This window comes from Crocodylus porosus, unplaced genomic scaffold, assembly GCF_001723895.1.
Source record: "Crocodylus porosus isolate Cpor-Errol unplaced genomic scaffold, CroPor_comp1, whole genome shotgun sequence".
Lineage (NCBI taxonomy): Eukaryota > Metazoa > Chordata > Crocodylia > Crocodylidae > Crocodylus > Crocodylus porosus.
Window position 1 is genome coordinate 36,529,326 of NW_017728948.1, and position 25,098 is coordinate 36,554,423.

A 25,098-nucleotide genomic window follows, 5' to 3' on the forward strand; every position below is an offset into this window, starting at 1 on the left:
TGTAAGGGATCAAGTCATTTCATGATGCTCTCCTTCAGCTGTCTTACTAGTGCCCGCACATCTGGTGGCAGCAGCTTGCCACAGCCAGGGACATTAATCCTTTGGAAGTTTTCCACTTGGCTCTGAAGTTCCCTCACTACAGGGATCACCTGGATAAGGAGGGCACTGCCAGTACTGAGGGTCTTGGTGGCCTCAAGGAAGGGCTTGAGGACCACCAAGATCTGAGAGATGGTATCCCACCCAGTTCTGTTAAGGGGGCTGCTGATCCCAATCTCCCTGAGTAAGGCCATCAAATGGATGGTCTTCTTTTGATTCACTAGCCTCTTGAGAATCAGGTATATGGAATACCATCAAGCCTCTACACCCTGCATGATTTTGTGCTGCAGGATGTTCAGCTCTGCCTGTTTGTCCCCCAATATCTTGCCCCCTTTAATGCTCCAGCGGAAGTAGCTTACCACCTCCATGCATTTTGAAATGACCTTAGTGATGGTGCTGGTGCTATCACCAGCAGCCCTGCCCCACCCAAGGCATCCCTAACAATGAGGTGCAACTTCTGTGCCACACAGCAGATGCCAACAAAGTTGGCAGTATGGACCATCATATTTACTCCATTGTTGGTGACAGTTGGCCCCATTGTCGGGGGACTGCATGTGAGCTCACCCTGTCCAATGAGCCACACCTGCACCAAGCAGTTCACTGCCCCCATGATCTCTGTTGCTCTGTGGGACTCATCTATCACCTCGGTCTAAAGAAGAACCCACCAATAGCTTGACTGGTTGCACCATTGCTCTGTGAGGGATAGCTATGCATGATCTCCACCCTGGCTGCTCCAGATGTCTGAGGTGAAGTGTCAGGCCACCTACAGACATGCATTGTCCAGCTCCTCCTTCAAGTACTCCCTGCATACCTCATACAGGGAAGGCATGACCATCCTGCTGAAGGTGGTGCATCTGGGCACTTGGTATGATGGGGCCATGAGTACCATGAGCCACCTGAACCCAGGGTGCTCAACTAAGGAAAAGGGCTGGCCATCAACAGTAAGTATCTCCCCAGTGCTCTGGGTAATCTTGCTCGCCCTTGCAATGCAGCCGCTTTTTTGTCTGCTTTCCCCGCACTGTTCCAGGGTGGTCTGCCTCTGCTTTGTGGGGATGGGGCTGTGGACTGAGAGGGGGACTTCCCTTTGGGCATGCTCCCACCAGTGCCAGGCTGATGAGGAAGAAGGGCAAGAAGGTGGTGCCTGCAGAGATGCATCAGCATCCCTGTGGTGCTTATGTGTTTTGTTCCCTTGCCCTGGGTGGTTTTGGCTTGGCAGTGCAGGCAGATAGCATACGTAGAATCATCTGCCAGCTCAGAATGATCCCAGACCACACTACCCACTCACTTCTGGGGTGTGGGTGCATGTGTGGATGCTGATGCACTTTCACCCTCCTCAGCAGGCAGAGGCACAGCAAGAGGAGAAGCGGACTTAGCTGAGCCACTTGCCTCTGCCTCTACATCAACCTCCTCTTAAGTGCCTTTTGGGGAAGTGCCTCTAGGGGAAACTTGAGCGGTGTCAAGCACAAACTCAACTGATTCCTCTTCCTTCTCCAAAATTTCCCTTGCTAGGGCACTGAGATCCAGACCCAGTGCTAGCTCTTTCTCAGGCACTGGGAGGCTCAGCACGGGAAGTGGAATGGGAGTGGAGGAAACTAACATGTTGGAGCTACTGCTTGTTGTCATGGTGGTAGTGGGGGGGGGTGGTTATGGCTGGTGTTCTTGGAGGGGATGCAGACTCAGGCACAGGCAGTGGCACTGGCACTGCTTCCCTCTCCTTGCTGCCTGTACTGTTGGAAGCCTCATGCCTGCTTGTTGTAGCCAGGAGGCTGCATCTCAGTTTAGGGCTGGGGGAACTTACAGCTCTCCCTCCACCCCCTCTTCTGCCCCTCTGTGAAGGCTTGTCAGCTGCCTTTCAACCACGCTTCATGGTGTGTTTCATAGTGTCTTGCCTTTGCCTTGGTATACTGGATAATCTCTCTCTTCTTCTGTAATGTTATCTATCTGATTAATATAATATATGTAGATATTAAGATAAGTGTATGAATATGTATTTATTTAATATATGGATGTTTGTATGTATGTATTTATGCAATAAATAAAATAAAATATATAAATATATTCTGTGTTTTCCTATATAAATTCTGTATTATGATATGAAATATAATTATGCTCTGCTTCCCTGCACAGTGAATGGAATGCATACTGTGAGAGAAAGCACAGATTTGAAAAGAATCAAAATAGATGAAACAAAAAGAGGATTTTAGGGGAGGAATAAATTGAAAGGAATCAATCAATGAATATAATAATAAAATAAAAGGGTATAGAAAGGAAGCAAAAGGTATTGCTGAATCCCACTTGCTAGACTAGCAAGTAGGAAATGAATGATAGCCTTTGTTGTTTGATGCTGATGAGCTGCTGGAAGACAAAGCTCAGTAACTGACCTAAAGGCAGAAAGCAACCCAGTTCAAATGATTCTGCTTTTTATGTTTTTTTCTATCCCTTCTCCAGAGCACTATAATTGGACGGGACCTCAGGGAAGGATCACAGTCACTGGCCAGCTACATAGTCAATATCAGAGCAATCCTTCCCCCTAATTTTCCCTTCATCTCCCTAATTTCTGGTTCACTAAAGGCAAGCCCAGCTTCAGCTTTGAAACTCAAAATGTTTTGAATCTTTTGAAATGTTTTGACTGCCCTCGTTTCATTTTGAAGCTGTTTTGAAGCCCGTCATTTTGTTTCAATTTCATTGTTTTGAGCTCAAAATGAGTCAAAATGGCATTGAAATGAAACAGCTGGCAAAATTTTGCACAGCCCTAATTACTATGTATATGATGAATGGGCATATGATGAAAACATCATCTTATATTGTGGGGTTGGCGGAGAGAGGCTTAATTCTAAATTTCCTTTAATTTTTGTATTATTTAAATCTCAAAAACAATGTTCCAATTATTAATTTTTTGTGTTGCCATTTTAATAGTAATCATAAACATTTACATAGTGCCATAGTCTGAAACAGTGCTTTAAAGATAGCAAATAGAAATACCAGTTTTCTTAACAGTTTTATAGTTTACATTAGATAAACATAGAACATGTAGAAAGGCAAAGGAAGTGAACAAGAAACAGAGATGAGAATTAAATGAGTCACAACTAGCACATCCTGTAAGTTATCTCATTTTACATAGTGTGCATGCAAATGTTCAATCAACCAGTTGAAGTTGAGTGGTTTAGTGTGAGCAGTTGGAACCCATACTGGTAGACCACTGCCTTAATAGCATTATCAAGTATACCTCCAATATTATTTTAAACAACTATTGTATTATTCAGGGAACATCTACATATGCCTTAATGCGTTTTTGTTACTGTGCATTCAGTTTAGTGCCTCTAATGTGAGCTCCTACATAAATGTGTATCACGCTGCCCTAATGCATAACAATAAAAACATTTTTTAGTGATGCTTAATTCTCAATAGGCTATTCTACTGTGCATTAGTGTATTAGCATGATTTTCTATGCACTGTTTTAATGCACAGTAGAATAGGTTACTGTGCATTAAAACGTGCATGTAGACTTGCCCTCAGGGTAGGAAATGGTTAGACAGTCTGCTCCAGCAATGGCCCATACCCAGGGAGAACAATGGGGTTCTGGAGAGTGGCAGCAGCAGCTGCAAAGCAGACAAGGCAGCCCTAACTGGTTGGCTATCACAGGTTTCTCCCTCCCGCTACCTTACAACCCCCCTACCCCCAGCCTTGGGAAACTCCTGCTCACAGTAATCCATTTCTCATTCCCTGTTCTGAGGTTCCAGAGAAAAGACCCAGTTCATGGCCCCTCTCTAATTAATTGCAACTGCATCAGTTTCGGTTCCCACACCCCATCATGGACCTCTACCTCCCTTGCCCCCAACTCATGTACCCTTAAGTTGTACTACCTCCTCATTCTTACCCTGGGCATTTCTTGCCAGAAGCTTAGGGAGATTTCTTGTGCCTGCCAGAAGTTGACCCAGCTCCTACCCATGATGGTGCATGCTTTCCTGCACAGGACTTAGGAGCCTGACTTCCCACATGGTACCACTTACCAGACCATTTAGCCACCAAGTTTTCTGGATGTGGTCAATGACTTCCACTTGGCCAATGAAGACAAGGCCATCCTGGATGCTGTGCTGTCTTGAGGTGTGCTGAAAGCACCTCCATGCCATCAGTCAGGGCTTCAGAGCTGAGAGATGAAGCATGACTGGTGCATCATCCTGAACATCTGGGGTGATAAGCAATGGCTACAGAACTCGTGCATATGTTGAGCCACCTTCATGTACCTATTCACTGAGCTGCCCCCCACCCCTCCCACACACACATAGAGCAGAAGAACATCAGCATAAGGCCACCCCTGACTCTGGAGTAGCACATCACCATCACCATCTGGAAACTCACCATCCCCAACAGACTCTGCTCCATCACCAACCAGTTCAGTTTTGGCAAGTCCATGGCCAAAGCAATAGTCTGGGAGGTGTGCCATGCCATCCACTTGGTACCTGCTGCCGTCTAGACTTTGAGCCATTGGTTACTACTCTGAGACCAATGGTCCAGCGAGTTTTCCATACACTTTACAGTCCATTCATCCAGCCCATGCTTCCTTAGCTTGCTTGTGAAAATGTTGTGGAAGTCCATATCAAAAGCCTTGCTAAAATCAAGGTACACCACATCCACCCATTTTCCCACTTCCACACAGCCAATCCCAGTCATCTCATCATAGAAGGCAGTCAGGTTGGTCAGGCATGACTTGCTCCTGCTGAACCCGTGCTGACTGTTCCAAATCACCACCTTCTCCTCCAAGTGCTTAGAAATAGATTTGAGGATCTTCTCCATGATTTCTTCAGGGACTGAGGTGAGGCTGACTGGTCTGTAGTTCCCTGGATCCTCCTTTTTCCCTTTCTTAAATATGGGTTCCATGTTTGCCCTTTTCTAATCATCCAGGATCTCTCCCAATCTCTGTGAGTTTTAAAAAGATGATGGCCAGGGGCTCTGCAATCACATCAAGCCAACTCCATCAGCACCCTTGGGTGCATTCCTTTTGGCCTCAAGGACTTGTACATGTCTAGCTTTTCTAAATAGTCCTGAAACTGTTCCTTTACCACTGAGGGCAGCTCACCTCCTTCCCAAACTGTGCTGTCCAGTGCAGTAGTCTGGGAGCTGATTTTGCCTGTGAAGACTGAGGTGAAAAAGGCATTCAGCACTTCAGCCTTTTCTGTATCCTCTGTCACAAAGTTGCCTCCCCCATTCAGTAAGAGTCCACACTTTCCCTGATCGAGATGGTTTGTTCCTTCACTCTCAGTACAGCTTCTTTAAAATACAGCCAGCTCTCCCGGATTCCTCTCACCATCAAACTGGCTTCCCAGGGGTTCCTGCCCATAACATCCCTGAGCAGGGTCCTTACCCTGCTGCTCTTCATCCTTTTCCTCAGGATCCTGAACTCAATCATCTCATGGTCACTGCTGCCCAAGTTGCCATCCACTACTACAGTCCCCACTAATTTTTCTCCATTTATGGAGGAGGCCAAGAAAACCATGGCTCCTAGTTGGCCACTCCAGCACTTGAACCAGGAAGTTGTCCCCAGTACTCTCCAAAATCATCCTGGATTGCCTGTGCACTGCTGTATTGCCCTCCCAGCAGATGTCAGGGTGATTGAAGTGTCCCATTAAAACCAAGGCCCGTGATCAAGGAACTTCCACTACCTGTTTGAAGAAAGCCTCATCTACCACTTCCTCCTGGTCTGGTGGTCTACAGCAGGCCCCCACCATGACATCACCCTTGTTGCTTTTGCCACTGGCCCTAACCCAGAGACTTTCAACAGCCCTATCTCCAGCTTCATACTGGAGCTCTGAGCAACCATATGGTTCCTTTAGTTAAAGTTTAACTCCTCCTCCACTTCTCCCTTGCCTGTCCTTCCTGAACAGTTTGTACTCATCTGCGACAGTGCTCCAGTCATGTGAACTATTCCACCAAGTCTTTGTTATTCCAATCAAATCATAGTTCTGTAACTGTGCAAGGACTTTCAATTTATCCTGCTTGTTTCCCAGGCTCTGTGCAATTGTGCACAGGCATCTGAAGTAAGTAGTTGATTTCCCTGTTTTCTAAGAAAGTAGAAGAGCACCTCCCCTGTTGCTCCCTCCTTCTTGCCCTTCCTACAGGTCTTCTGCTTCCCACTTACCTCAGGGTTTTGGCCACTATTCCCTGGTGAACCCAGTGTAAAGCCTTCTTCATAAGAGGTCAGGAACCACTGTGTTACTTCAAGTGTGTTAATGCTTGGCTTCATTTCTTGCCTCATGGGTTAGTGTACTATATATCTAAGTAGAGAGAGCTGTTCCTTTATTTTCTAATCACAGTGATTATTATTACATGAGCAGAGAAATGTGATTCCCTGCTGATATGTTCATTGTGACTTAAAGGTCTGGACTTTTGTGTTCCTGCAGGTTGTGTACCAGTCCTATTATTTCTTCATATGGGAGCTACTTAGACTTCTCAATACTTTTGAAGCACTAACATACAGGTCTTGGAACAGGGATGGGCAATTGTTTTGGCTGGAGGGTCACTTAGGGAGTTTTGGTGAGGTGTTGTGGACTGGGTTGGCACCCACCAGCCCACCACACTGGGATGGACTGGGTTAGCATACCCCCCTTCCTCCCTGCCCCCCACAAAGATCACCCAAACTCTGTAAGTGGCTCTGCCTCAGGGGCCGGCCCTGTGCTGTCACCACCTGGTGATCCTGGTCCTGGGATTTCCATAGACACCAGCCTGGGACCCTCACAGCAGAATGCATTTGGTTGGGCAGACAGGTTGGGGCTGTGGGTGGGTGGGGAGCAGCATCTGGAAGCAGGACAGGCGGGAAGGGATGAGGACAGAGCCAAGGCCAAGATTGCCAGATACTGACAGCATGGAACTAAGGTGCAGGGCACAGCCATGATCCACTTCCAGCACACCCCTCACCATGGAATCAGTGCCTCTCACAGGGAAATGCAGGCAGTGGATTGTGGGTCTGCCCTGGGCCCTGCCTCCACAATGTTACTTCCCTAAGATCTCAGCCCTAGCCATAGCTCCACCTGCCTGGCCCACTCCTGGATGCCACTTCCTGACCACCCATAGCCCCATCCCATCCACCTAGCTGAGTGTGCCCTGCCTGTGTGGGTCCCAAGTAGGTCTCCATGGAGACCCTCCTCACCCACTCTGTTCAGCACTCCAGCAGTGGGTGTGGGATATATGGGATAGGATTTTCAGGCAGTGGGACTGATGGCAGCAGAAATATTGGCAGCAAGAGCTGGAAGCTGCCACTGCCAGAGCTGCTTGGAAGTACAGTCCAGCCACTGCGCTGCCTCAGCCCCACTGCATGCTCAGAATTGGTGGAACTGGCTGCATCCACCATGGCCCAGGCTGCCTCCTGTACCTGGGCTGGGCTGGGCAGCACTGAGAGACCCACAAAAGGCCAGATAAAATCCCTTGGTTGTCCAGATCCAGCCCATGGGCCATATCTTGCCTACCTCTGCCTTAGAAGAAATTGTTTCAAATTTACCATTTACCCATTAGATTAGAGAACATAAGATTGAGTATTGTACTGATAAAAAGACACATTTCTCTCAACAGGATACTCCAGAATATACTGGTTACTGCTTCTCTGAAACTTTCAGTAATTTGTGTTCCATCCTACCTCATTCCCAAAGCCCATATGTTTTCTCATCCAAACCTATGTTGCCTGCTTTCTCTATAAAAGTGTATCACACTCCAAATATATTTAGAGTGTGGGAAACTGCCCTAATCTTGGTGATGTTTAACACTAAATTTCACTTTAACATTCAATCGGCAATTTCCAGGGAAACTAGGGCTGTGTGACACTTCAGTTCACAATTCAATCTGGAGAAGATTTGGCCCAATTTGAAAGCCGAATCTCTGAAGCCAAATCAAATTGCTAGAAGCTTAAAACTTTCTGAATTGATTTGGGGCCTCCAAATCAATTTGGAAAAGATTCAGAAAAGATTCAGCATTCCAGAGATTTGGAGGGCAGTCTTTATGGAGAAACAGAAACTTAGAAGAGGGAGGGGGAGCAGGAGGGGAGAGGGGGAGCGGGTAGGGATGGACTGACTTCTCTCTAGCTGGCCTGTGACTTCTCTCTGACTGCCTTTCCAATCACAGTCTCTGGGGAGAGGGACATAGAAACAGCATAAAAGCCTCTGTGTGCAGGCTTGCTGTGCCTTTTGTGAATTGGTTCTCGGTGAACAACAGCATCAGAAAGGTACTGGACTCCCTGGCTTGCTTCCTAGTCAGTCAGTCACCTGCTCTTTTCTGTTCTTACAAAGAATTGGATAGGATATAGCTTAGATTAGCTTAACTTAGAATCTCTCTACTTGATACTTATCCAATTCATTTCTCACAATTTATATTTGTTCTCTCTTTTTTTTTTTGGCAATACTTTTTAAAAAGAAAGTTAATTGTTTTCTCTGGCAGTGTGATCCATCACTGTGTAGGGAACCATGCATTCCACACACAGACAGAAGAAGTCAGATATTCATAGAAGAAGAAGAGATTCAGAATCAGTTTATATATAGTTATTAGTTATTAATATTACTATAGTTAGTTTACATACAAACTGAAGACAACAAAGAAGTCAGATAGAGATTCAGACTGAGACTAACACAAAACTCAGGGTCTTAGAAGAGGGAGATATATTATTTTAGGTACACACTACAACACAGAAGATGAACAAGAAGTACACTAGTAGTCACATGTTCATATTAATACCACATCACAGAAGAAGACACCATATATAGTTATTAATAATCAAAGGAGAATTCAGTGCATGCACACAACATGAAGGAAATAAACCATACAATAGAAACACAATTCACATTCATAATTCATAGTAAATAAATACATCACAGAGGAGAAGACAGGCAGAAAACACATTTTTACCTAGTTCTTAATACTTATTACTGAATCAAAGAAAAGTCCAGTGCATGCATGCAACACAGAGGGAACCAAACACACAACACAAAAGGAGTGATACACACACACATGCACATGCACATGCACACACACACCTTTTGCAGCACAGGAAAGATTAATATGAAGTGTGCTGGAAAGGCAGGTGCTAGGTCTTATGGCAGGTGAGGGAGAGGGGCTAGATGGGATAGGGGGAGAGCTAGAGCTGCAAGTCTACCCCCCCCAACATGGATGTATCCTTTTTCCAAGCAGCCATGAGGCTTCCACTACCAGTGGAAGCAAGGAGGTGGGAGCAGTATCTGTACCTGAAGTCCTCGCACTTGTACCACCTCTCATAACTCCAGAAATAGGCACCAGCAGCAGAATCGCTGTCTCCTCCACCCCAATGTCATTTCCCAGTGTAAGCCTCCCACTGCCAGAGGAGAAGCTGGAGCTGGAACCAGAGGACCTGAGCATCCTGGCTCAAGCAATTCTGGGGACTGAGGGGGAATCAGAGTGTGTGCTCCACACAACTCAAAGTTCTCCTAGACTCAGGTATCCTTTTCTGGAAAGCAGCACCTCAGAGGAGGTTGAGGTTGTGGAGGCTAAGTGGTTCAGCTGAGGCAGCTCCTCCTGCTGTTGTGTCTCAGTCTGATGAGGAAGGGGATAAGGCAGCATCCTACCCTCAACCCAGTAACATAGTGTGGGAGCATTTTGAGCTGGCAGGTGATCCCAGGTTTGCTATCTGCCAGAACTGCTGAAGGCAGATAAGCCAGGACAAGGAGATCAAACACTTCACCACCGTGGTGATGCTGCTGCATCTCAGGACAAAGCACCCCCTTGCTCTTCTTCCTGCTCAGCCTGACACCAGTTTGAGTGTGCACAAATAGAAGTCCCCCACTCACTCCAAAGCCCCCACACCCTCAAAGCAGAGGTAGGCCACCCTGGAACAGTGGGGGAAAGGTGGACAGAAAGGAGGCTGAGTTGCAAAGGTGAGCGAGATCACCCAGACTGTGCTTGCTCTGGATAGCCAGTCCTTCCCTGGCCACTCAACTATGGAGTTCTTGTGGTCCCATCTTACCAAGTGCCTGCATGCACTACCTTTAGCATGATGGTGGTGCCCTCCCCGTATGAGGCATGCAGGGAGTACTTGAGGGTAGAGTTGAGCAAGGCAGGGCCACAGGTAGCCTTGCACTTCACTTCAGACATCTGGAGCAGCTGGGGTGGTGATTATGCCTACCTCTCCCTCACAGGGCACTGGTGTGATCAGTCAGGCCATTGGTGGGCTCTCCTTCAAGCTGAGGTGCTGGGTGAGTCCCACATGGCAAGGGATATCATGGTGGCCCTAAACTGCATGGTGTAGGGGTGGATCATTGGGCAGGCCAAGCTCGCCCATGGGTTCACGGTCACTGAAAATGGGGCCAATACGGTCAAAGCTGTCTGTGATGCCAACTTTGCTGGCATCCGCTGTGAGGCACACAGGCTGCACCTCATAGTCAGGGATGCCTTGGAGGGGGACAGGGCTGCCAGTGATGTTGCCATCACCACTACTGCTACAAGCCAGTTGATTTCAAAATGCAGGATACTTCTGCAGCATCAAGGGGGGCAAGATGCTGCATGAGAAACAGACAGAGCTGAGCATCCTGCAGCACAAAATCATGCAGGATGTGGAGACTCAGTGGAACTCCACATACCTGATGCTCAAAAGGTTGATGAAGCAACAGAAGGCCATCCATGAGATGCCCTTGCTTGGGGAGACTGTGGTCAGTGGGGCTGAGTGGGGTACCATCTCCCAGATCTTGGTGGTCCTCAAGCCCTTCCTCGAGGCCACCAAGGCCATGGGCAATGCCCTCTTTAGCCAGGTGATCCCCATAGTGAGGAACTTGAGAACCAAATGGAGAAGTTTCAGGGAATAAATGTTCCTGGCTGGGGCAAGCCACTATCACCAGACATGCAGGTACTGGTGAGGTGGCTAAAGAAGGACATCAGGAGATGGCTGGATTCCCTGAGGTCCAGTACGGTCCACATGCTGGCAGGCATGTGTGACCCAAGGATGAGGGGAGAATGTGCACTGGCAGTACCAAAACCTTCAAAGTGCAGAGGTACCTGGGAAGTCAGATGCCCGGTTGCAGTGTCTCAGAATTCCACTTCCTATATTGAATCCATGAGTTTCTCTACCTAGGAGGCTGAAGAAGTGAAGTTCATAGGTCCAGCTCTGAAAAGTGGTAGCTGGCAGGCTTTGTGGTTGCAGCCAGGCCTAGCAGCCAGGCCTGCAGTAGTTTCTCCCCCCATGCCCCAAGATGGACACAGTTGCACAAGTACCCATGTCACGAGTTTTGCCTGTTAACAGCCAGAGATGCAGGGCCCCAGAACCCAGACTCTCCTTGATAGTTGGCAGGCTTTGTGGCTGCAGCAGGGCCTAGCAGGCCGGCAGTTTTCACCCCCCTGTGCCTTAACGCACACAGAGCATCACTTATGTCACAAGTTTTGCTTGTCAGCAGTTTGAGGTAGTTTCCCAGAAACCCCTGCTCCTATCTACTTGAAGTTTGGCAGACTTTGTGGCCTCACCACGATCTACCAGCCTGGAAGTTTTCACCCCACTGTGGCTTAATGCACACATGTGACATGAGTTTTGCTTTCAGGAATGTGAGGTACAGTTTCCCAGAAACCCCTGCACCTATCACATTGTAACTTGGCAAGCTTTATACTCTCAGCAGGTACTACCATCTCTGCAAGTTTCATCTGAATCAGCCACAAAACAACAAAGTTATAGATAATTCATTGATTCCTCATTATACTCTATGGCCAAATCTCCGAATCAGCTCCCAATCTTCTGAAGCTGATTCAGCCAAATCAAATCAGAAAAGCAATTCAAATCTCTGAATCAAATTGCTGGCATCCGAATCGGCTGAATCTGAACCCAAATTGCATTGTTCCCTATTTGCACAGGCCTAAACTATGTCTTTTTCTAAAGGGAAATATATCATGTACCAAAATGAATTTCCTTGTGACATCTAAACATAATGAGAGGAATATCATAATATTAGTTTATTAGGAAATGAGCCTAATGAACCTAATAATGAACCTAATAAACTAATATTATGATAATATTTGCTCTTCCTGAAGGACATTAAACCCACATTTTGAATGCTGTGTGCAGTTCTGTTCTTCAGATCTCAGAAAGGATACAGTAGGATTAGAAAATGTAAAGAGAAGGGCAACAAATATTACTGGGGATATGGAGCAGTTACTATAACAGGAGAGACTAACAAGCCTAGGACTCATCAATGTGGAAAAGAGAAGGCTGAGGCGGGATATGATAGAGGTCTATAAAATTTTGAAGAGTGTGGATTAACTGAACAGGGAACTATTGTTTAACACGTGCCAGAATACTAGAACTACAGGGTACCCTCTGACATAAGTAGGTGACAGGCTTAACATTAAGAAATGAAAGTACTTTTTTACTCAACATGTAATTAACTAATCAAATTCATTGCCACAGGAGGTGATGGAAGCAGATAGCATAACCAGATTCAAAAAGGGACTTGATAAATTAATAGACTGCAGATTTATTAATGGTTGGGGATGCTTCTTCTGGCATTTCTAAACCTATAATAATAGGTGCCAGGGAGCATATTGAGTACAGGATAGATCATTCCAGAGATATCTGGTTTAATACTCTCCTTCTATAGAACAGGCCACTTCGGCCACTTTCAGGCAGGCATATTTGTTGTGCCATGGTACTGTGGGTAAATGGATGCCACCCAGTGATACTCTGCTCAGGAACATGTATGGATAAGGGAAAGATAGACAGCCACAATCACTGGGGGTTTGCCTGGCCACAGTGTCCTTCCAAGTGAGATAGATGGCCAGATTAGCTAGAATCAGGAGCTTGATCAGGAGTTCACTGGATTCAGTGGGGCCATGGACAGGGAGTGCATGAACAAAGAGGTGCAGGGAGTAGTACAGCCAAAACCTCAGCAAGAAGTTCATGAGGAGGAGGTCCTAGAGACCAAACTTTAGATGGGGCATTCCAGAATGTGGGACAAAGACCACTAAGTAGAGTTATAAGTACAAGTATATCCTTAGTGATGGAGGCCACTAACAGCGCTGATTACTTGGGACATCTAAAAGCCAAAAGAGATAGGAATGAAGGTCATAGGTTCAAAATGAGTGCAGCAAGGGTGGTTGGGTTTGGTGCACCAAATAGGACATGCCAAACAGTTCCCACTGGCTATCCTTTGTGCCCAGGGAACCTATGGACACTGCCCAATGAAACTGCCTTGACATGTGATAGACGAGGGACAGGAAAAAGCTCCTTATCTATCCCTGGGCCACAGCCTCCTTCCTGGTCAGATGGATCAGGCTTGGCTAGAGGTTGACCAGAAGGTCCTGGGATTTGATGGGGCTGAGGACAGGGAGTGCATAAACAAAAACTTGCAGGGAATAGTGCAGTCAGAACCTGAACAAGAGGTTCTTAAGTAGGCAGTCTCTCAGAAACAGGCCTATTTGCCACTTTAAGGGGTCCTGGGCCAAAAATCTATTAAGTGAAACTATAAGACCCCCTCAGAAAAGGAGGCAATTGGAAAAATAGCAACTGATTTCTGGGAACAAATGATAACAGGGATGGAGTGGAAGTCAAAACTTTACACTTAGTACCCTGAGAGAGCAGGTGGGGGGCATGCCAAGCAGAGCACATGAGACAGTGCCCGCTGGCCCTTGAATGAGTCCAAGGAACCAGGGGACACTACCCAGCGACATTCCGCTCAGAGACAGGATCAGACCAGGGCCCCACAGTGGTCCCACAGTCCCTGGGTGTCCTCCCAGCCAGCGCTATCAGAGACAAGATACTGGGCTAGATGAACCATTAGTTTGACCCAGTATGGCATTTCTTATGCTTTTGTTACTTTCACCATTTTGAATCACATTTTATCACTGATAAATCCCTCTTAAATAAGCATGACATGTTTTATAATGACAGTCGATGCCATGTTTCCATGTCATATTTAGTCTTTGAAATATCAGATTTTTTTCTTCCCATTCTTAGAATTTTCTAATATTTTGGTTCTTTCATGAAATTAAATCAGTGTCCCTATGTAGATTACAATTCTATCTGTGCCTGAATGGATGGTATATGATCATTTCTATTAGTGCACAATTTTTTCTATCAAATGGATGGTCTATTTTTCTAGGTAGATTTTAATTTTGTTCAGGTCTTTAAAAGGCATCTAAAGCTCCTCAGAAAGCCATAACTGTCTACTAAATGACAAAAAGAACAATTTTAAATACACAGATTTATCTGAAAAAATCACAAGTGGTTGCTAGTTAAATGCTTAATATTAAATAGACAAAACGCAGGGGAAAGACAATTTTTTGAATTAAAGATTCATAGTTGTTAAGGACAAACTAAATCATATTGATGATCAGTCATGTCTAAAATGCCTACCTCAAACCTGCGAGCACCACTAGAACATGCTCCTTGTATGCCTGTTTCTATTCTTTGTGCAACAAATCCTTGAGGAAATGTTGCTTGCTTGGAGACTCTGAGCTGGTGCCAAAAAGCAAGCCTGAGACAGGGAGTCTAAGACCAGTGTTGCAGCATATGCTCACGGCTGCTTTTTGGCAGTTATATTGCTGCTTTTTGGGGATTAGGCATGCACAGCCTGGAAAAGAGGAATGAGGCATTCTAGAACACAGTACAGAAGTGATTTATAAATGCATGACACAAGCAATAGGACTTGAAACAGAAGTCAATTCAAGACTAACCCCATGTGACTGAAATAGAACATATCTTGTAGAAAAACAACAGCCAAACTAATGCTTTTTTAAAATTTCCAATAATGAAAAGTCCACCACAGCTACCAATGACTTGCTCCAACAGATAATAATTCACACAAATAAAATATTATTTCTCATTTGAATTTGTCTGGCTTCAACTTCCAGCCATTGGACTAAATTAGACATGCTATTGCTGAATTTGACTAGTATTTTATTACTGACTTTCTTTTCCCAGGATCTTCTGTACAAATTACAATCAACTGATCCCTTAATCTTTACTTTGTTAAGCGAAGAAAACAGAGCACTTACACATTCTGGGATAAAGTCATGTTTTAAATTTTTTTAATCATTTGTTTAGCTTTTTTCTGAACCATGTTTCATTCATCAATGTCAAAGGACAATATATTCCAGTTGTCATTGCCAAGTACAAATGGAATATAACTCCTCTAAGTCTACTCCTCACTAGTGCAAGTAGGGTGGGGTGAGGGAAGGTGGCCACCCTGGGCACTGGGAACAGGTAAATAGAATGGTGCGTCTCCCCCTGCTTCCCCCTCCACCCCCGCAAGTGCTTAGTTAGCATGCTGAGTAATTGCTATTCAGTATTCTCCTACTTATGCATTTACGAATCACGTTAGCTCTTTGACTAACTATTCTAGCATTTCCATTGTATAACAGATAGGTTTCCTTTTATTCCCGATGTGCTTGGAAAAAAAAGATTTCTCATTGGCCTTAACTCTACCGCCAGAGATTCTTTTGTGACCTTTTGCTTCCCTTAGAAAGTTCTTAGTTCTAATATATGTTAACTGCTATTAATTTCCTCTTTTTTCCCAATTTGTTATAAGTTCTGTGTGTGTTGCACTTACTTTCCCTTTAATTCATTTTTTAAAATTATTGCAGTATAGTATTATTTTCTATTATGGGAATATAGATTTTTGTTCATCTGGTGAAATGTTCTTAAGAAGCTCCTAATTATGGTTCACATTTTTTCCTGCTTAAATATTCTCTTCCAGCTTCCTTGCTTGTTAATTATTTTCAGCTTTCTAAAACTGCTCCTTTTAAAGCATCATAGATCTATATTACCAACTAAGAATTTATTTTGTTTGCACATAACAACTGTAATCAAGTAATGATCACTCACACTTAACCAACCACTAACTTTTAGTTCCATCTTCAATTCCTGTTTAGTTGTTAAGAAGATGTGCAATATAGATTGCCCTATTGTTCACTTTTGAGTCAGGAAATTGTTGTCTTAATATTCAGGAGTTCCAAGAACATTTATTACTGACTTCCTGACATCTTCAGCATGTATCGCGCAGACTGACAGGGTCCTGTAATACAGTTTCTTTTTCCTACCTAACATAGAGAGATGGTTAAAGAACCAGTAAACCCGTGTTCTCAATTGATTTGCAGACATTCTATTCTTCATCTCTTAAGACAATAAACCTTAAGCGTTTCATATAGTTCACTTTTAAGTTAAGTGATTTGGAAACATATATATTTTTGCTAGAATGAAATTTGCTTCTTTTTTGTTTACTCAATCAATTTTAGATAGGTTATAAGCAGTTATTCTGACACCCAAAATATTTTAATGACCCAACCAAATTTCAGAGAGACCTACTAGGCCATATTTTTGCATAAATGAGCAATTCCAGTTTCTCTTGTTTATTACACCAGTCTCTGGCACAGTATTATTTACTGTAGGTTTGGAATGAATTTTGTCATATAGTTTATAATCCCCATAAATCTCTGTATGTCTGCTTTACAGACTACAGTGGTAATTTAACCTTCTCTTTTACTTAGCCTCCTTTAACATTAGATATCTTAAGCAAATAAATACTCTGGACTTGTAGAAGTCACATCTTATGGCTAAGTGCCTTTCTCACCATCTGCAAAACCTGCCCAAGTCTTTCATTGTGTTCCTTTTTGCTCGCTAACAGAAACTATCACCAATTTTAAATTTCAATATGCAGTCCTTCAAAGAACAGTAAATATGTTCAGTGAAAAATGTTGCAAATGATAGCCCACAGTATTTGCTTGTTTACCAGCAGCTTAGATTCAATCAGTTATAGCTTAAGGAAATGCTTAGCTTTTTGTGGGCCACCCCAGCGTTATAACAACCATTGGAACACTCAATCCCAAAATAATATTGCATTATTCATGTAATATAAATTATGGTGGTGAAGACTGCAACTTTATAGCCAAAAATCAGTTTCAACTATTACAAAATCTTATACTATCTGTAAATCTTAACTACCAAGTTATGAAAGTTAGGGACAAAAAACATATGATTTTGACTAGTTCCAAAGCATTTTATTTCTGTTGTATTTGTGCCTGTATTTTCCCAGTTGTTTTGCCAGACACACTGATATCCCCACATCTTACCTTATCCCCCATAAAATCATTCTCATCCATATTTAATTTCCATCAGAGGAGATGCAGATTGAAAGATGACTTCTCAACATATTAAAGACAACTCCTGTTTTTTCATCAGGCCTTCAGACTGAATCATATGCATGTTAGCTGAATCATATGCATGTTAGCTGAGGCAGAGGAAAGAGCAACATGGAATCCTGTAAATCTCCACTGTTTTCACTTACAGTTTGCCTTACAGAAGTCAATTAGTGACAGTATTAATGATATCACTTAAAACAACATTTGAAATATTATAACAGCTAATCATCACCCATAATGTTTTCAATCAAATTACTGTATATATCTGAGGACTCCAATAGATGCTTTGGTTGTGTAGAAAGGATTACTGCATATAGAGACGGAGATCTTCATGTCTGGTGACTGCAAAGGAATGCTTGAAATAAAAGACCATGTTTTTAAGTTCAAGGACAAATAAAAACAAATTATGTCAACCCAGACAGTGATCTGCCACAGCCCCTTTGCATCTTCTCATTTAGTTTGGTTTCTAAATGAAGACACAAACACCTGTTCTTGCAGCAGGTGGTATTTGTTTATTATATCTCTTCCCGCTGAGTTTTAATCAGTCTACAGCTGCAGCATCCAGGAAACGTAACAGTTTATAGTACCGGATTTTTCACATAGCAGTAATTTTATGTCTAGGAAGGAGAAAAGTTTCATACTTCATTTCCATCATATGTTAGAAATCATGTAATCTATTCCTTCTTACACTCTGAGCTGCTAATTAGAGAATAAATGCATTTGTGATGTTAGCAGATGAGGTTTTGAACATTCTGCCCTTAGCGTGACACTTGATTCTGTTCTTCTATTACCAAGTCTTCAGTTTTTGGAAGAAAATTCCAAATTCACTGCCAATTTGTGCTGTTGCCATTCTTTACCTTTTGAGAGCACTGTTCAGGGAGAAACAGAGGCTTAAAAATTAAGGAATAAAATAACTTTACTTCAGTGGAACGATCTACCCATTGTTAAAAGGAACGAGAAAATCCTTTCCAATCTAAAGATCATCACAAAATATTAGAAACCTTAAATGAAATTATCAACATAAAAATAAAAGTGTATTTCCAATTCTCAGATTTAGATCTATCAGAATGTTGTTTTGAGGCCTATGAAAGCTTCCTCTTACATTCAAAAGTCCATTTTCTGTAGCTAAGTTAATGTGGTTAAGTTAATGCACTGTGTGATATAAAAAACTATTAGTGCTTTTGAAAGGAATTCTAGGATGGAGGACTGCTTCCTCTTTATTCAAATCAATGAACACTTCCCTTTTTCCAAGACAATTCTGCATGGAGGCAGAAAGGTATCTTGGAGTCATTATTGACTCCAAGATGAACATGGGCCGACAATGCGAGGTCACGGTTGGCAGGGCTAACCGCACCTTGTGCACTCACAGGTGCATCTCAAGTAGAGCCAGGGAGGTGATCCTCCCCGTCTATACGACGCTGGTCAGGCCACAGCTGGAGTACTGCGTGCAGTTCTGTGTGCCCCATTTCAGGAGGGATGTGGACAACATTGAGAGGGTCCAGAGGAGGGCCACACGCATGATCCGGGGACTACAGGGCAGACCCTACATTGAAAGACTGCAGGACCTAAACCTGTTCAGCCTTCACAAGAGAAGGCTGAGGGGGGACCTGGTGACTGTCTATAAACTCACTAGGGGGGACCAGAAGGGTTTAGGGGAGACACTGTTTCCCCTAGTGCCCCCTGGCATGACAAGGAACAATGGACACAAGTTGTTAGAGAGTAGATTTAGATTAGACATCCTCAAGAACTACTTCACAGTTAGGGCGGCTAGGAGCTGAAACCAACTTCCTAGGGAAGTGGTGCTGGCTCCTACCCTGGGGATCTTTAAGAAGAGGCTTGATGACTACCTGGCTGGACTCATTTGAGTCCAGTCTTTTCTCCCTCCCAGGCGGGGGGTCAGACTTGAAGATCTACAAGGTCCCTTCTGACCCTACTTCTATGATTCTATGATTCTATGATCTGTAAGTCACTTTGATTCACTTTCTCCTCTACCAGGTACCTTTAATATAACAAGGACTGTTTAAATTAAAAATTAAAATAAGCAAACATTTCTCCAGAAATGTGAAGATTTTAAGAGTCGTGTAGGTACTAGCTTACTAACACTAGCTTGGAGCCAGATGTTTGACTTAAGAGACAAATGTTTCATGAATCCTCAACTGTGTTGTGTTTGAATATTGATTTTTTTTCATCATGTATGGTTTCCAGCTATGGTACTAAGGAGGCTTTCCCAGATTCTATGGACAGCCCTAATAGCTTTCATTTAATTAGATACTTCTTGGCTGCTAAGTTTATGTTGCCATGAGATGCTCATATTAACTGTTTTCTGGAATTTATCAGGATATTCTGAATTTCTGAAGAGCAAGCCTTTTCTAGGCCTATCAGAGTCCTATGATCCATAGATTTCATAGATTTCATAGACATTAGGGCCGGAAGAGACCTTGGAAGATCATCGAGTCCAGCCCCCTGCCCCAGGGGCAGGAAGTCAGCTGGAGTCATAGGATCCCAGCAAGATAAGCATCCAAATTTCTCTTGAAGGCATTCAGTGTAGGTGCTTGAACCAATGGCAGGCTATTTCAAACCTTGGGGGCTCAGACAGTGAAGAAATTCTTCCTTATGTCCAGCCGAAATGGTCTTGCAGGAGTTTATAACAGTTTGACCTTGTCAACCCTTGGGGTGCTCTGGTGAACAATCGTTATCCCAGATCCTGATAAACCTGATCCTGAACACCCCTGATAAATTTATAAGTAGCCATCAGATCACCCCTGAGCCTGAGCTTTTCCAGGCTAAAGAGCCCCATGGCTCTCAGCCCATCATTGCAAGGTCTATTTTCCTGACCTCTGATCATGTGCGTGGCTCTTCTCTGGACTCTCTCAAGCTTCTCCACATCCTTTTTGAATTGTGAGCCCAAAACTGGACGCAGTACTCCAGCTGTGGTCTCACCAAGGCCAAGTACAATAGGAGAATGACGTCCTGGGATTTGCTTGAGAAGCATCTATGGATGCAAGCCAGCATTTTGCTTGCTTTACTAGCTGCAGCATCACATCAAAGGCTCATATTCATCTTGTGGTCAACAATGACCCCCAAGTCCTTTTCATTGGTAGTGGTAACCAGCGTAGCACTGCCGAGCCTGTAACAATGCTGCATTCGCCCATTTCCTGAGCCTGTCAAAGTCAGCCTGGATTGCCATCCTATCCTCAGGTGTGGATGCTTTACCCCAGACTTTGGTATCATCGGTGAACTTGGCCAGTCCACTTCTGGATCTGATGTCCACATCATTAATGAAGATGTTGAACAATATCATGGGATACCAGATCAAAGGCTTTTTTAAAGTCAAGTTATATGACATCAATCTCTTCTCCCTTGTCTGGGTGATAGGCCACCTAGTCGTAAAAGGAAATATGATTGGTCAAGCAAAACCTACCCGCAATATACCCATGTTGGCTATCCCTCAGGATGTTGCTGTCAGCCAGTCTGTTAAGAATGGCCTCTTCAATAATATTTTCTAAGACCTTCCATGGGATAGACGTCAGGCTGATGGGCCTGTAGTTTGCCAGATCCACTTTCCTCCCTTTTTTGAAGATATTCACCACATTGGCCTTCTTCCAAACTTCAGCCACTTCACCAGAGTGCCAGGAGTTCTCAAAGATCTGTGCCAGAGGCTGGGCTATGATGCTCGCCAGCTTCTTGAGTTCCCTGGGGTGTAGATTGTCAGGGCCAGCTGACTTGAAGGTATCCAGCCTCTCAAGATGTTTCCTCACAAGATCAGCATTGATGGAGGGCAGGGAATCTCCCTCACCCAGGTCTCTCTGTCCCATAATGGTCACGGGTGTCTCGTGGGACTGATGAAAGACTAATGCAAAGTACTCATTTAATAGGTTGGCTTTTTCCTGGGCTTTGGTTGTCAGTTGTCCCATCTGGTTTAGCAGGGTTCCAGTGTTGCTCTTGCTTTTCCTCCAGCTTCCCACATATCTAAAAAAGGACATTTTATTGTCCTTGAGACTTGTAGCTAGTTGGAGTTCTGTTGCAGCCTTGGCTTTCCTGGTTCACTCCCTGCAGGTCTGGATCAGTGGAGAATATTCCTCTTTGAAGGTGGATCCCATCCTCCATCTTTTGTAGGCCTTTCTTTTTAGCCGGAGGAGGTCTGGTAGTTCCCTGGAGAGCCAAGGGGGCTACTGTGCCCTTTTGCTGCCTTTCCTCTGAGATGGAATAGCATTAGCTTGTGCATCAAGGATTACTCCCTTGAGGAGCAACCACTCTTCCTGAACTCCCCGCCCATTGGGGCTGTTAGGTCTTCACCAACAAGCCTCCTGAGCTTGTCAAAGTTAGCTTTCCTGAAGTCAAGAACTTCTGTATTGCTGACTGACTTGCCAGCTTTATGGGAGATGGTGACAGTGATCAGCTTATGGTCACTGTCACCCATCTTCCCATTGATCATTAGGTTACTGATTAGATTGTCCCTGATTGCTAGTACCAGGTTGAGCAGTGCTTTGCCTCTTGTTGGCCTGTTGGCCTCTTGTGTCAGATAGAGGTCATCCACACATGAGAGGAAGCTTTGGGACCACTCCAATTTAGTTAAGCGCTCTTCCCATGATATGTCTGGGTAGTTGAAGTCTCCCATGACAACCATGGACCTGGAGCATGCAGCCTCAGCCAATTCCTGGCAAACTCCTGGTCAAGCTCTTGATCCTGGGTAGGAGGTCTGTAATAGACCCCCACCATTCTGTCCCCTGTGTCTTGTTCCCCATGGATTTTAACCCAGAGTGTCCCCAGCTGTCCACCCTGGTTGCCAATATCAGCTTGTCTCCTTGACATTGAGACCTATGCCCCCACACTTTTGTCTACTCGATCTCTCCTGTACAGGGTATAGCCATTTATACCCATGGTCCAGTCATGGGTGGAGTCCCACCAGGTCTCTGTTATCCCTATGACATCATAATTATTTGCGTTAAGCAGGAGGACAAGTTCCTCCTGTTTATTCCCCAAGCTCCTGGCATTCGTGTACAGGCAGGCAAGTTGTCCCTTGGAGGCCCTTGGTTTGCCCACAGATTGTTCCAGGGCTGGGGCAGGGGTGGGCTCCCTTAAGTGCCTTGGCCTGCTGGCTTTGCAAGGGTTGCTCAGTGGCCCAGCAGTGGTGGTAGTCCCCCCATCCTCCGGTGGGCTTAGTTTAAAGCCCGATGGAGCAGGTAAGCCAGTCTTGCTGAGAAGAACCTCCTCCCCAGTAGAGAGAGGTGGAAGCTGTCCCTTCCCAGCAGTTCACTGCCTCTCTCACCAAAGAGTGGACTGTGGTCATGGAAGCCAAAGCCTTCCCAATGACATCAATGCCACAATCTTTGGTTACCTACCTGAATCCTCCTCTCTCTCCTCAGCCCATAGCCTGAGACTGGGAGGATCAAAGAAAACACCACTGTACCCAAGACCCTTTAGCCCCGCTCCCAAATCCCTGTAGTACCTCATGACCTGGCTGGGAGCCTCTGAGCCATGAGATAGTGGTCAGTGGGCTGGAAGAGTTTAGGGATCTTCTCCTCAATGTCTCAAATAAAGTTCCATGCTATCAAGTACAGAGAATGAAGGTCCAAGTGGTGAATCTGTCCATTCTGTCTGGTCAGAGGTTACAGGGAGATACTAGCTGGTTCGTTTGACTAGATAAAAAAGATCCATTTTGCCTATGCTGGGGCTATCATCACAAATTTTACCTTTAAGTTAGAGTCCATATATAATCCAAATTGTGTCCTTGTGCATGGATTAGCTCTACTTAGAGAAAATAATACCTGTGCTATTTATTATAACACATCTAGTGATTCTGAAATATTCAGAAACAATGAGAAAAGGGATGAGAGGGAGGTGCTGCTGTGTGGTGGTGAAGTACTTACTAGAATTTCCTTTTTGAAATAATGTGTAGATGATACTCAGAGAGGATTCGGCTTGTATAAGTTTTGTGTGACAACCTCCCAAGGGGAAATAAAAAAATCAACCTCATCCTACAGGTTCTGCACACCATGATATTAAAAATCAACTGTTGTAAACATACGAGTTTCAGAATTATAAATGTTATTGCTGCAAATCTTCTGCTACCTCTGAGTATAACTGAGTGAGGCTCAGATACACCATCAGATGGGTTACTGATAATCTTATTCATGTATGTATTAGGCTTCCATTTCATGACATGTTTGCCTGTCATACCATACCCTGGAATTTAAGAGCTAGAACTAGAAGGGAGTTGTATGTAATGGACAACACTACACACACCAATAAAACCCATAGTACAGAAATTCATATTAAAGGAAGATCTATATTTTGGGGCCAAAGTGAAATCTATCCATATCTCCCTTCTATCTTTAAACCAAATGCTGTGAACCCTTGGATGAGTACAAGTGGCGTTTCAGTTAGAGTTCTCCATAAATACTAAAAGCTATTTTAAAATATTTTCTGCCTGCTGTTTAAATTACTTTGGGAAAATGATGGCTAACTAACTATAGTACACTATTTAAAGCAGGGGTATCACACTTATCAGGCCCTGCTGGCTGGATGAATGTTGCAGGCCCAGTCTATGGACCAGTACATGGTGTGGGGCAGGTCTTTGGGCTGAATTGGGCCTACAGACAGACCCTGTATCCCATATCTAGAATACAGAACAGGTCTTCCATGGATATATATCACATGTATTGAGAGCCTTGGGCTGGCCATGCACTCCACATTCAGCATGTGCCCTGGACTGGCCCTGCACACAATGTGCAGCATGCACCGGCCCTGGCCCTGCATGTCATCCATGTTATGCAGTGCGGTGGTTCAAATGCACATTGCATGCAGCATGTAGGTCCACTTTGAGACCGATGGGTAGCACAACAGGATGGGCTCCATGGGGCAGATCTTACTGCAGGATATATCTTTGATGTCCTACTGCAGGGATGCATTCATTTATAGACTGCCTGGAAAGGTTGAGAACCAAATACAACTAATGATGAGCAAATGCAGGTGGAACCAAAAGAGGGGGTTAAAAGCTCGAGGAGTAAAGTGTAAAGGAAGGAGCAGTTTGGCTGTGGTGCTGAAGGAAAAGCACAGAGTCTGGGTTGCCTTCTTAAAGTGCATCCGGACAAGTGCACACGTGCTGCTTGTGGCATTTCAAAACAGTTTGAGACACCACAAGAGGCACACTGACAACCAAAAAATGTTCCCCATGCAGCATATTTGTGGCGTGGGCTCAGAAGTTGATATTTGGATTTCCTCCATGGAACCGGCCCGGCCCAATGGTGTGTGGAGGGCCCATGGAGGCAGGACCTGGCCCAGCATAACACACGGTCCCCATATTATGTTGCTCTATGTGCCAATGGCCCCCAGGTGACAGCCTGAGTGGCCCCAGGGAACAGCAGAATCTCTGCTGGTGAGACAAGTGGTGAGACCCATTCAGAGGAGCCTGTCTAGGGCCAGCAATGGGGACCCAGCTGGAGGGCAGATGAAGTGGTTGACCTGCTGGTCATCTGGGGCCAACAGGACATGCTTCGATAATTCAAAGCAGGCCACCACAAGGAGTACATTTTCTGGGTGATAGCTGCCCAGATGGCAGAGCGGGGACACCCCATCCAGTTCTAGCAGGGGCGCAGCCTTGGGAGAGCAAGTCCAAGGGAGTGGGTGCTGTTGCAGGGGGCAGCAGGTCATATCCAGGCAGCAGCCCCCACTGCCAGACTACTGCAGTGGGTAGAGGGGGCAGGGGCCACTCCAAGTTAGCGCTCCTTCAGCAGTCCATCTGGCACAAGGGGTAGTGTCCCCAGATACCAAGTGGCTGGGCCTCAGAAGGTCCTGAGGCAAGGTCTTGAGCTGCTCACCAGGGCAGGTTTTTACACTGCTGGGGTCAGCATAGGGTCTGGCCCCATGCTTTAGTTC

General features: G+C 44.8%; 1 long non-coding RNA gene across 1 annotated transcript in view; it reads right to left on the reverse strand.

Moving 5' to 3' along the window:
- Positions 1–17,281, reverse strand: part of LOC109321913 — a 21,086-nt gene extending 3,805 nt beyond the window's left edge. Inside the window, exons 1-3 of the long non-coding RNA XR_002104214.1 lie at positions 17,271–17,281; positions 10,173–10,179; positions 7,557–7,562 (exon numbers count right to left, since the gene is read on the reverse strand). This is a non-coding gene — a long non-coding RNA (uncharacterized LOC109321913). The remainder of the gene's footprint in view (positions 1–7,556; positions 7,563–10,172; positions 10,180–17,270) is intronic.
- Positions 17,282–25,098: the final 7,817 nt, after the last annotated feature.